Source organism: Berghia stephanieae, chromosome 5 (genome assembly GCF_034508935.2).
Source record: "Berghia stephanieae isolate SIO BIC M18660-M18661 chromosome 5, UCSD_Bste_1.3, whole genome shotgun sequence".
Classification (NCBI taxonomy): domain Eukaryota; kingdom Metazoa; phylum Mollusca; class Gastropoda; order Nudibranchia; family Aeolidiidae; genus Berghia; species Berghia stephanieae.
The window spans coordinates 23852978-23866797 of NC_088364.1; the positions used below are offsets into that span (position 1 = coordinate 23852978).

Genomic DNA, 13820 nt, shown 5'->3' on the forward strand with positions numbered 1-13820 from the left:
AACAAGCTACTGAACTTGGACTCCCACAGTAAAGAGTTCCGAAAAAGTGACTCTCGCATGCAAGACTGTCAGTTGGCAACACTGAGAAAAGCTGCATGAGTAGCCTATGAGTTCATCGTAGAGGGCCGGTGGCCCGTTGATCGTCTTTGGATCGGTCTCCACCAACTTGTGGAGGTCGAAAGGCTGGCTTCAATGGGAAATCAGTACTGTATTTTAGATCCTGCAGGAAACTGTCAATTTGGCTTTTAAAGCTGTTTATGCTTGGCGCTATAATTATTTTTTAAAGGCAGGCTATTCCACGTCTCAACAATTCGCTGACTAAAGATTTTTTTTTCGGATGTTTAAACGGCAATTTTGTTTGGCAAGTTTATAATAGTGGCCTCTTGTTCTTTTGTCCTTGTTAAACGTGAGGCAATCTTCTACGTTTACTTTGTAGAGACCGTTGGTCAATTTATAAGTTTCAATTTGATCTCCTCTAAGTCTTCTGTACATGAGTCTAGGGAGGTCTAATGCTCTGAGTCTGTCTTCATAGTTGAGGTTTGAAATTTCGGGAACAAGTTTTGTGGCTCGACGTTGGACATTTTCAATTAGTAAAGCATCTGATTCATTGATGGGGGACCATACACAGTTTCCATATTCCAAGTGTGATCGCATTAGACTTTTAAAAAGAGTGGTTAATATGGGTTTGTCTATATAGTCGAAATATCTTCTGACAAGTCCCAGGATTCTATTTGCTTTGTTAACAGTCTTTTCACAGTACTTGCTAAACTTCAATTTGGGGACCACATAATATACACCAAGGTCTTTTTCACATAACATACTTTCCAATTTGATTTCAGCTCCCTTACTGTCCTTCATCCTGTAGACATATTGTTGTTTCCTAGGTGCATAACCTTGCATTTGTTTGCATTGAAACGGAGTTGCCATTTTTTAGACCACAATTGAGGTGTGTCTAGGTCATCTTGCAGTAGGCCAGCTTCTTTAACATTATTTACAGATAAAAAAAACTGTGGCGTCGTCTGCAAACATTTTTATGAAGGAATTTACTGCTTCGGGTATGTCGTTTACATAGCATATAAATAAAACTGGGCCCAAGAGACTACCCTGAGGGATCCCAGATAGAACTGGTTTCCATCCTGATGCTTCATTGATCACACTTGTTGTTTTCGGTTTAGCAGAAAATCTTGCACCCATCCCAACACACTGCCTCTAATTCTATATTGTTTAAGCTTATAAAGTAGGCGTTGCTGGGGGACAGAATCAAAACATTTAGCAAAATCTAGGTAGATGGCATCAACTGGCATACCATTGTCAAGCATTTGAGTCATTCTCCAATACAATCAAGGAGTTGGGTAGTGCAAGAGCGTCCACTAAGAAACCCATGCTGGTTATGTGACAAAAAGGGGTTCATAAAGTTCATTATGGCTTCTATTAGACAAGATTCCATTTGCTTGCAGATTACTGAGGTCAAGCTTACTGGTCTGTAATTAGACGGGTCAGATTTTTTACCTTTCTTGTAAATAGGACAAATTTGAGAGTTTTTCCATTCGATTGGCAGTGTCTCTTCACAAGTGACTTATTGAAAAATAATGTCAAGGGCTTAGACTTAGAAAGTTCATTACATGCCTTTCTCAGTAATTGAGGGTGGATCTTGTCGGTCCCCATTGCTTTAGAGGGGTTTATCTTTTTTAGGTTTTCTAGGACCTGCTTTTCAGTCATAATTGGTGTCTTCAAGAAACTCATCAATGACTCCGTTCAAAGTTAGGAAAGTTTGAGAGGTCTTCTCTGGTGAATACTTTAGCAAAAAAGTCGTTAAATATCTCTGCTTTTTCAGAGTCACTGCTAGCTGCGGAACCATCGTTCCTTTCAATGTTCAAGGTCTACTTTACCACTCTTAGATTTTAGTTTAGAGTTAGCATATTTGTAAAATGGCTTTGGGTTATACTTTGATTTAAAGGCTTATTGTTTTTCAAAGGCTCTTTAAGCTTTTCTTACTTCCCATTTCGCTTGGTTTCTGAGCTTAGCATACTCAAAATATTCTTCTCCTACTTGGGTTAGAAGGTATCAAGGCAGAATGCTTTTTCTTTATAGCGGCAATTGTTTTTGTATGTGTCCATATGGATTTGATCTAATACCTTTTGGCAGAGCATTGTGAACACGTTTATTACTTCTTCTCCGTCGTATTTTAGTAATTTTAGCAGTTCAGATGGTATGTTGTCAATTCCTGGCGACTTATTAGGTTTCAGGCTTTTTATTGCTGCTTCAACTTCTTCCTTGGGTGGGGTATCGCTCACTTCCACTGTATGACAAATTGGACGAATTGCTTGTATTTAGCTCTATGTAGGTCACTGCAGTATTCATTCCGCCTTTTACTTTTAGTTACTTCATCTTTGTGTGTCAGCAGGTTGTCATTTTTGTCTTCGATTGTAGTGGTTTTTGGTTGTACAGATTTTGTAATTCGCCTCAGTGAATTATAGGCATATTTGCTGTCTCCCCGTTCCATTCCTTGTTCGATGTTACGGCATTGTTCCATCATCCATTTTTGGTAAGGAACTGTGTTTCAGTCCACCAGTGGACTGAAAACACAGCTGTGTATTCAGTCCACCGGAAATAAAAATATTTAAAAAGGACCAATTATCGTCTATACCTACTTACCTTAATCGATAGTGACGACATTGATACTGACCTATTATAGGCGTCATCAGAAATGCACAGGCATAAAAGTTATAGCAATTCAACGGCTTAATAATATTTACAGTGTTTTATTAACTCTCGGAAAATCTTGATTGAGAGTTGTTCGAAACCGGGTGCCTGAAATAGATCTCAATTCTCGAAACAGATTTATCAAACATTGACGAGATTCTTACCGTGGCTGCGAGATAGTCATTGGCTAGGCCAAAATTGGCCACACACAGAATAATATTTCTAGAATTAATTTAAAATTAACATTTATATCTATTTATAATTTTTCCTAGTCCTTTAGAATTTTTTGTGATGATCAAAACCGATGAATTTTCCAAGGAGATCAGAGTTTTAGTATTGCTTGCCCAAGTAAGGTTCTATTTTGTAACTTTTCACATCGATCACTGGCCTCGAGTACGGCTGTGCTTCGAGGCCTCCCCCTTCCCCCCTACGATCCGGGCAGTTTTGACCTTGTCTTCTTCCTTCCAAGATCCTTTTCTTTCAAAATCATTCCTTGTCCTTTGAATTGTAGGGCTGGTCTATTGTTTATCGTCTATCATGTCTTGTAAAACTATAATGTTTTTGACAGGTATCCCATTTATTCCTATCTACTAGACCTAAAATGACCTCAATTCAATGTTTTATAAGCACCATCAAACCTTTAAAAACAAAAGTCCTTCTGGGTGGGGATCCTGACCTCCCATAGTGGGCAGGGAGGTACATGCTGTGTCTTCTATCCCCCCATACCCGTTTCCCAATTGTTTCCTGTCATTGTCTTGGAATGAGATTACTTAGTTTTGTCCTGATCCTTGCCGGAGCTCCTTGGCTGGGAGGGAAACAGTCGAATGTATAGTTATAGTTTTGGGAGATGATATTTTTTTCCTTGTAAATCATCTCTCTGTTATGCATTGTATTATGTTGAGTTTACATATTATATAAAATAATTGGTAAACATTTGAGTGTATTCCTCTTAGATGGGACCTGTGCTTGTGTCTGGATGAGACTTTTAGGTGATCTCAAACTAAGTGCATTGGTGGTCTGCTCTTGGAATCTACATCTGATCCCTATTTGTTCCCAGTTCCCCTATGTCTTACTTTTTCTTGGGTGCTTTTATTGTAATTCTATAACTTTTTACTATCCCATTTTCTTCCTTTTTACTGGCGCTGATATAACCTAAATGTGTTGCAAGCGCCGTAAAACCCTTAAAAACAAAAACAAAAGAGTCCTTAAAAGAATGTAGAGTCATCTTCCTTGCTGCTCACGCTGATATTGTCTACACCAAAAGTGTTCCAAGCTGTGACCTTATAAATAAGGATAGGTACCAAAAGAAAAATCGAGTACAAGTAGCTACAAAGCAGTCCCTCTCTCTCTCTCTCTCTCTCTCTCTCTCTCTCTCTCTCTAATCTCTCCCACCCCCATTCTCTCTCTGACGCTTCCTTAAACACATTCAAGACCCTATAACTATAAAGTTGTTCTTTCTTTTTCTTTTCTTTTTTTTAATTTTATTTTTTTATTTTGGTTGGTTTTGTTCGTTTTTGTTTCGTTTTTCTCCTGATTCATATTGCTACGTACAAGAATTACACAAGGCAATACATTTTGACGTCTCACTGTGTTCTAAATTAAAATAATAATCTTAAAAGTGAGTAAAAGTAAATAAATTTACTAAAAATAAAGGTCGATCAAACTTCTCGAGTCACCAGGAATGGCGTGCTGAACTTGAAAATGAAGAATTTTTTGCCTAGGGAGGACACAGGCGTGCTCCAGGCCAGTGACCGATGTGAAAAGTGACCAAATAGAACCTTACTTGGGCAAACAATACTAAAACTCTGATCTCCTTGGAAAACTCATCGGTTTTGATAATCATAAAAATTCTAACGGACTAGGAAACATTAAAAATAGATATAAATGTTAATTTTAAATTAATTATAGAAACATTCTCTATGTGGCCAAATTGGCCAGGCCAATGGCTATCTGGCAACCATGGTAAGAATTTGTCTATTTCAGAGTAAATACAACGCTGTAAATGATATTATTAAGCCGTCAAATTGTCATAAATGTTATGCTTGTCCACTTCTGATGATGCCTAACCTACAATAGGCTCAGTATCAATGTCGTCATTTTCGAGGTAACAAGTATAGACGATAATTGGTCCTTTTTAAATATTTTTATTTCCGGTGGACTGAATACACAGCTGTGTTTTCAGTCCACCAGGACTGAAAACACAGTTCCTATTACCAATTACGCGGGTGGTTGGATGGGAGCATCACCCCTGAATCATATACCTATGATGTTCGCATGGGTGTACGATCCGATAGTGATGTCGTTTCTTCTTCTCTTTACTAGCCTATCCTGCTTCTTTGGTTTGTGATTGTATTTTTGACAGGGGATATTTTTTTTTCCTGTAAATCCTCTGCCTGTTTGTTCTTGGTTATTTATAATTTAGCTTATGATATCTTTAGGTTATGCTTTTGATTGACATTTGTACTATTTTTGTTAGATTGCTTGTTTTTTTTGTTTCAGCGGTCTCTCATATAACCTCAATTGTGTTGGAAGAGACCTAAAGCAACAAACAAACAAACAAAAAATTACCAATTACCAGAGATTTTTCATCAAAACAAGATGGCCGACTGGCTTCCGGTATGTGGCTGCAATAGAGCAACAGGTTTTCGTTTGTCAAGAAGGCACAAAGTGCACCTGCGCTCTCTACTGCCTATAAAAAAATTACTTCGTTTTTTTTTGTATTAAAATTGTGTTAATTAAGGGTATAGCTAATACTAATCCTTTAAAAAATTACAATAATATCAAAATGATTTTGAAAATATACAAAAAGGCTTACATGTGATATTTGAGAGGGGAAAAAAATGCCAATAAGTTGTTTTAACGGTGTATACGGTATGGGTTTTTTTTTTCCATGTAATTACTAAGCATTTTTTAAGAGATTATAAGTAGACATAATTATTAGAAAAGATCCATTTAATGGAGTAACTTAACAATACACACACACACACACACACACATATATATATATATATATATATATATATATATATATATATATATATATATATATATATATATCCACAGTAAAATTACTTTAAACCGAAAGAAGCTAAACCGAAAAATACCTTAAACCGCAAAGAATTTAATAAATTGTACGAGTTTCTTCATTATCTTTGTACCAATTCTTACGATGAACCGAAATACTTCGAAGCAGGACTTTCTTTAAACCGAAACAACTTGAGAGCACCTTCCTTTTTTCTCTCTATATTTTTCTTCAAAAATTCGGGAAGTTGGCCACACGTAATAATGCCGGCGATATTAAACAGAGCGTAAGTATAAGATGAGGGTGATGGGTGCTGGGGGTAGGGGGGGGGAGGCAAACACTTCAATCACTGCACTTGGGCTTGGCCAAAACCACAATCGCACAGACTGGAAAAGGAAGACAGCGGGTGACTGACAGGCGAAAAATGAGGAAAGAGGGGGAGTTGGGGTGTAGAATAACGCAAGCGAGATGTTCTCGCTCGTGTGTTGATGCTTTGGAACTGACTGGATTTTCAACAAGACATAAAGGAGGGGGGGGGGGTAGACAACTTACAATTGAAATGCCATTTCATTTCCACTTCGTTGTTATGTATGTGTGAGGGGGGGGGGGTTCTATGTAATTAGGCCTTTGAACCTAATGAAATGGCTTTGGGAGCGTTCACATATTACGTCATCAGCTAGGGGGGGAGGGGGGTCTACCAAATGTTGACATGTGTTGACATGGGGGAGGGGGGGGGGGGGTCAGACCCAAGATGATGTCATCAAAACATAGGCAAATTAGGCCTATTTTATTAAATGCAAGAGCTTCAAGAAGCAACAAGACTGTTGATGTTGATCTGGAAAAAAAGAACTTTGAAGCTGCTGGAAAAATATTAGCCAATATTTGGTCCGAGTCGATAATAGATGGATACCCAGTAACTGGAAAATTCATCCCTCCACCTGAAAATCCAAGACCCAAACTTCAATTTCAAGAAACAGATGATTGGAAGATAAAACACATTCGTCAATCCCAATATCTGCTGCAAATAGTGAAATGCAGTGACAACTCATGCTGCAAACCTTGGCGTATAACTATTCATCTCTTTTTTCCAGAGCGTTTTCTGCCACCACCTGTACCACTTGCTTCATGTGATATTGGTTTGGAGATAGGCAATAATGGAAGATTTGGAAGCCTATTTCAAAGTTGTTCCTTTCAAAACAGCTAAAGATAAATTGCTATGATGAGTATTGCCCATCTCTCAAGAAACAAGATGGGAAGGGTATCACTTCTCAAAAGGCGAACTTGCCCTAAATGTTCATTGTATCACTCCTCGATCACAGCAATGAAAGACCATTCACGAAAATGCGGCATACAAGAAGAACAGCAAATGGGAGAACGTGATGACGATGAAGATGAAATTGATGATACTATTTATTGTTGGGGGAGGGGGGGGGGGTCAGGTCAATGATAACAAGTGATGACTTGGGGGAGGGGGGGGGGGATCTAAAAAGGGCAAATTTTTGATGACGTAATATGTGAACGCTCCCTTTTCAACAAAAGAGGGATGTGTAGTAGACAGCTTAGCATTGACACGCCTTTTGATTTCCATTTCATTTCACCTCTGAATAGCTGCGCATCATTCATTATCAATTATCGCACAAGAACTTTCGATCTTATTTTAGCTTTGCATTTTACTAAAAGTTGTCTAAAAGAAAGCACTGTGCTTACACGTTGGAGTTTAAAATCAAAATACTATGTGGAGTCGATGAAAAAAAAGTTGATCAAGACGGAGATATGTAAATTACACGGCATCCCGAACTGAACTCTTTCAACAATTTTGAATTGAAAACGAAAACCCCCAAAAATATTTTTAAAACAAAAAAAAAAATATTTTTTTAAATTAATGGTTACGAAGACGGCATTTTTTCAACAACTCCATTTAACGGGAAACCCATGATACGTTTAAATGAGCAAATTCCTTAAATAGTTACTACCCTTGAAAAACATTGCAACACGGGAACTTACTTTAAACCAAAATGTCTTTAAACCGAAATGGTTTAGAAGAATTTCGGTTTAAAGTAATTCTACTGTATATATATATATATATATATATATATATATATATATATATATATTATATATATATATATATATTTATATATCCCTCCTTGATATATATATATTATTTATTTTTTTTTTTTTTAATTTTATTTTTTCACCTTAAAAAAAAAATAATTTCAACCACAAATAATCACATTCACAATGAAATGACAATACCAGTAGATTTTGATTATTCCAAACGTAATCAAAAATGGATCACGAAAGAGAATACAACAACAACAAAAATAAAGCGACGAGACACAATGCCACAACACCTTGACAATACAAGTCCATTTCGTTCACTCGAAAAATTAAAGAGATGCTTTAATCCCTCAACGGCGAGATTAATATTTCTGTTACATAACTGGTTTTCAGTAGTACGTAGTAACTTTAAAGTTTTCATCGAGAAGCAACAACAGCGATATGACTCGAGTTTCATTCAGAGCTCAAATTGCATCATTTTTACTGCTCTCTTGGTGGTTAGAATGATTGTGCCGGTGGTGGTAGTGGTTGGAATAGTGGTAGCGGTGGTGGTGGTGGAGGAGGAGGAAGAGGAGACGGTGAGGGAGGATGTAATTGTGGTAGTCGTTTTGGTGGTGCTGTTGTTTAGAATGATAGTTGTGGAGACGATGACGGAAATTATATGATGATGTTGATATTGTTTTTATTGCTATTGTAGCACTTGTTGTTAATGCTGTTGTTTTTGTTAATGATGATTATGATGACAACGACGATGTCGTCGACAATGATGATTACCATACGATATTACAAAGTTTATTCAATCTTAGGCTTTCGCCAATAAATCATACAATTTGATGACAACATACAAGAATGTGGAAAAAAATGGTAAATGGAACCAAACAATAAACTGATACCATTAATAACCACCAAAAAATACAACAATCGTAATACCACCAATACGTACAATAATAATAATAATAATATTAATAATTAATAATAATAATAATAATAATAATAATAATAATAATAATAATAATAATAATAATAATAATAATAATAATAATAATAATAATAGTAATAATAATAATAATAATAATAAGAAGAAGAAGAAGAAGAAGAAGAAGAACAAGAAGAAGAAGAAGAAGAAGAAGAAGAAGAAGAAGAAGAATAACAATAATAATAATATTACCATCATCATTACTACCACCACCATCATTATTACGTTTCCAATCCGTTTTTCTCGTTTTTTAAAATTTGATACCTGTAATAGACGAAAATTCCGGTGATTTTTTAAAAGGGTAGTTATAATATCTACGATTTTATTAAGCCTGAAAACTACGATTTTTATTTTCCTATTTCAGGTAGGCAGGTCTGCTATGACAAGTATCAGTTCCATAGTCAAAAAAAAAAAAAGAAAAAAAAAAAAAGACAGACAAAAACAAAGTTTATTTAATATTAGGCTTTCGCCAATAATTCATACAATACAATTAAGACAAAATAATGCTACCAATCTCTCCTCATGCATTCGTTAGACTATAACAATAACGACCGTGTTATCTTTACTCCTTACCCAACCAACCCCTAGCTTCCCGCCTCTTCATCACGAACTATCTTAAAGGCTCCATACACGCACGGTTTTGGTCGGCGTTCGAACCACGATCAGGCAAACCGGGGTGAAAACGCAATGTGTGTGGCCAAATACCTGGCCGATAAGCAGAGGGACGGACGAGCGCTCGCAAAGCCCGCCGTGCTTAATATTTTTCGAGGCGATCGGCGATCGGGGGCGTGGCAGTATAAAAAAATTGGACAATTTTGTTCGGATTTTCGCTGTTTTGATGTCAGATTCGTGATCAGCGTCGAATTCACAATAGGCTTGATACCAAGAACTATGTTTTTACTCGCGGGTGGTTGGATGGGAGCATCACCCTTGAATCATATACCTATGATGTTCGCATGGGTGTACGATCCGATAGTGATGTCGTTTCTTCTTCTCTTTACTAGCCTATCCTGCTTCTTTGGTTTGTGATTGTATTTTTGACAGGGGATATTTTTTTTTCTGTAAATCTTCTGCCTGTTTGTTCTTGGTTATTTATAATTTAGCTTATGATATCTTTAGGTTATGATTTTGATTTACATTTGTACTATTTTTGTTAGATTGCTTGTTTTTTTGTTTCAGCGGTCTCTCATATAGCCTCAATTGTGTTGGAAGAGACCTAAAGCAACAAACAAAACAAAAACAAAAAATGTTTTTACTCCAAAAATTGATGAAATTAGAAATAAATTTTAATTAATATTGAGGCTATGTGGCCGACAGAAAAGTGCCCCTCCCTGTTTTGTGATGGATCAAGTGGTATGACTCTCGCTTTCGGATCGGAAGGTTCAGGTTTCGAGACCCGCTCTGAGTGGCGCAGAGTTGAGTCCTCAGGTGTAAAATGAGTACATGGCCGTTCGTTGTCTTTGTTGGGAAAAAATGTCACATCGCCTGACAGGCGTCATGTCTCGTCTTTCAAGTTTAATATTGCTGTTGCCTTGGGACCCCTTGTAAAGCGCTTTGAGTACGTGGATATTGCGCCAAATAAATGCTGTGTTATTTTTTTTTTTAAATAATATTTTTATAAATGTTGCGCCAGGAAGAGGTAGATGGCAAATGTTTCGTTCTTGATCATTGTAAAATTTATAAAGGATTTCATACAAAATAAAAAATAGTTTTCATAATTTACAATGTAATGATATAATAATATGCCAGTTCTTTTTTTTTTTTTTTGCCTCCTCACCCGTTGACGCGACATGACGGTCGACATTGACACAGACATTTGGGATTGGCAGATACCAAAAAGCCTTGACTACGTGATAACAGGGGTGATAACCTTGAATTATAATCTACAAACAACGCCCCCCCCCCCCCATAAAAAAGAGCTGTATGCGTGTGTGGTGGTGGTGAGGCGGGGGGGGGGGGGGGGGGGGGGGTGCGAATGCGAGTAGTCCCGAGGAGTACCCGTTTAACCTGCCACGGGAGCACTGTCGATTTGTTTTATAAATAATAATAATAATAATAATTATGACGATACATAACAAATCTTTATTGTCCACAAAATGGAAAAATTTCCGTGGTCTACGTTGCTTTTAAACTTAAATCGGATTAAAATGTATTGATGTTATGCGTATTGGAAAATACTCACGACATCTCTATCGGGGTATAACATATTAACACACAAAACTGCAAACTCGAACGTTCATAGTCTGATTGATATAACTTAGTGATACGTTAATTATAAAAATGGCAATAACAACGGGTTGACTAACGTCATATTAATTCCTTCTATTGATGCTCTGTGTTAAATTAAAATACTCACAAAGTCCGCCAGCCAGAAATATCACTCCAGCCCAAAAATCTACATGGAACCTTGAACGTTATAGTCTGATATATTTTAATGAGAACTAATCATAAAAATGGGTGTCTAAAAACAATAACAATGAGATGAGTGACATCAATTGGGTTCCTTCTATAAATATCCAAGAACTTTACTCTCTCCATCCGCTCTCTCCTCCTTCAATACATATGAATCTATGAATCTATGCATGTGGTCTTGTGAAATGACACTCGCCTTTGGATCGTTGTGACGATGCTACCAGGCGGGTTTGCGACGGTGCACGAATGCGGACGGACTTTGCTGATTGGGTCGATCGTCATAACATAATAGTGTGAACCATAAGAGGCTGCTGCTGCCTTTGGATCGGACGGTACTGGATTCGAGTCCCACTCTGAGTGGCGCATAATTGAGTCCTTGGAAAAGGCTCTTTACTCGCATTCTCTCACCTTGTTCACTCTTAAAAAGAGTACCTCGTTGTTTACAGCGTCGTCTCTGTCGGGAAACAATTGCAATATCGCTTAACAGTCATGTCTCGTCTAACATGTTTTTATGTTGGCCAAGGACCCTTATAAAGTGATTTGAGCACCTTTATTGAATATAGCGTAAGTAAATTTCTCTCTCTCTCTCTCTCTCTCTCTCTCTCTCTCTCTCTCTCTCTCTCTCTCTCTCTCTCTCTCTCTCTCTCTCTCTCTCTCCCTCTCTCTCTCTCTCTCTCTCTCTCTCTCTCTCTCTCTCCCTCTCTCTCTCTTTTTCTCTCTCTCTCTCTCTCTCTCTCTCTCTCTCTCTCTCTCTCGACATGTTAGATTATTATAGCTATTGCTACATATGATGCAAATATCTTGGACGGTTATTGATGCTATGAGTTTAGGTAAAATGCTCACAACATCCACCAGTCGGAAATAACGTACCGTCACACAAAACTACGAGTAACCTTGAACGTTAAAAGTCTGATTGATATAATTTAGTGAGAACTAATTACCAAAATGACTGCCTTAACACAATACCAAAGAGTGGAATGATGTCAATTTCGTTCCTTCAACAGTCTAATTGATATAATTTAGTGAGAAGTAATCACTATTGTGCGCAAGACGAAAGATAGAATAACAGACAGTAACTGGGATCGGTTCTGTCGGCCACATAGCCTCACTATTAATTAAAATTCATGTCTAATTTCACCAATTTTTGGAGTAAACACACAGTTCTTAGTATCAAACCTATTGTAAATTTGACGCTGATCACGAATCCGACGTGAAAACTTCGAAAATCCGGAAAAAAAATTGTCCACTGTTTTATAGATAGAATGCGCTTGGCCAAGGAGTTCACAACATTGCCATCCGGAAGTATAACGGACCAACACACAAACTCTGTGTAACCATGAACGTTTATAGTCAGGTTAATACAGTTTAGTGAGAACAGCTCACAAACGCGGATGGCAAAAACAATAACAAAGGCCCGAGTGACGTCATCTGCATACTATCTATACTGCCACGCCCCCGATCGCCGATCGCCGATCGCCTAAAAAAATATCTCCCCGTGTGTGGGCAAAAATCATCTGCGATAAACGCAGGGATCGGGTCACAGCGACCCAGCAGTGCCTGTCCCGCGATGAGATCTGGGCGTCTATGGGGGGCTTTATGTATGTATTAGCTTCAGGACGGGCAAGTATGGAATCTGCCCACCCTTCCTTTAAACGTATTTATTTCCTCTATAACTTAGTTAGAATTCAACCCTCTCTTTTCTCAGAAGAATATTTCTCGTATACTAATTCAATTGTTGAGAAAACCAAAATGGTGGTTGTATTTTATATATTTATTTAGTCGTGACTTTTGAATAAAAGTGTTTTGTTTTATTAGAGGTAATACAATAGAAAATTACATTGTTTTGCAAAAATATTTAGTTTGGCAATAAAAATACAGTGGTAATTACTTTAAGAATTTGAAGAAAAAAAGAACTAACAAATTAATTTGTTAAAAAAACAAAAACAAAAAACAAAACAAAAACAACAACAAAAAAACAAATAAGAAAACAATTTAAATAAATGAGTTTTGAGGAGGACTAAAGAAAACAAGAAAAAAAAAAAAAGAAATAATTTAAATGGATAAACAAATATATAAAAACAACACAAGTTAATACTAACTTGATATAATATTAGTAAATTAATAAATTTAATTCAATTCTGGAACCTTCCCAATGTCATTACATCAATGGTACCAGCACAAGTAAGGCAATAAAGAAGAAAAAGCTCGTTTGCCAAAATCTCTATTTAGTGTTCACTGGTTTATAAGGTGGGCTCATTTGAATTAGCCCGACCTAGTACTAGAGGCCAGACAGCAAAATCGGAGTTCACCGTCAGGCAACGTGAAGATGAGATGGCGATGTGGGCGGAGTGGAGTGGTTGGGGGGGGGGGGGGGGGGGGGGGGTGATAAAAAGAAGAGGAGCGTATCCTGGTTTATGCATTACGGGGTGCATGGTGATTCTCAATCTATCAAAAATACACACAAATTGATTTCAGTACGAAGTATCAAGTTTAAGTACTAACTTTTAAAGTTATCTAATTTAAATTAGATTACGAAGTGGTTATTTGTACTACCACTACAAATAGCGAAAACTACCGCTTTTCACTATTTGTACTCCCAGAACTCTTATGTGTTTAAAGTTGCAAACCACCGCTCCTTTACCTATT

The 13820-nt window shown here is 37.1% G+C and overlaps 1 long non-coding RNA gene across 1 annotated transcript in view; it reads right to left on the reverse strand.

Annotated features, from left to right (window-relative positions):
* The window catches only part of LOC144972626 (uncharacterized), a 71040-nt gene that overhangs the window by 45045 nt on the left and 12175 nt on the right, over positions 1-13820 (reverse strand). The window lies entirely within an intron of this gene.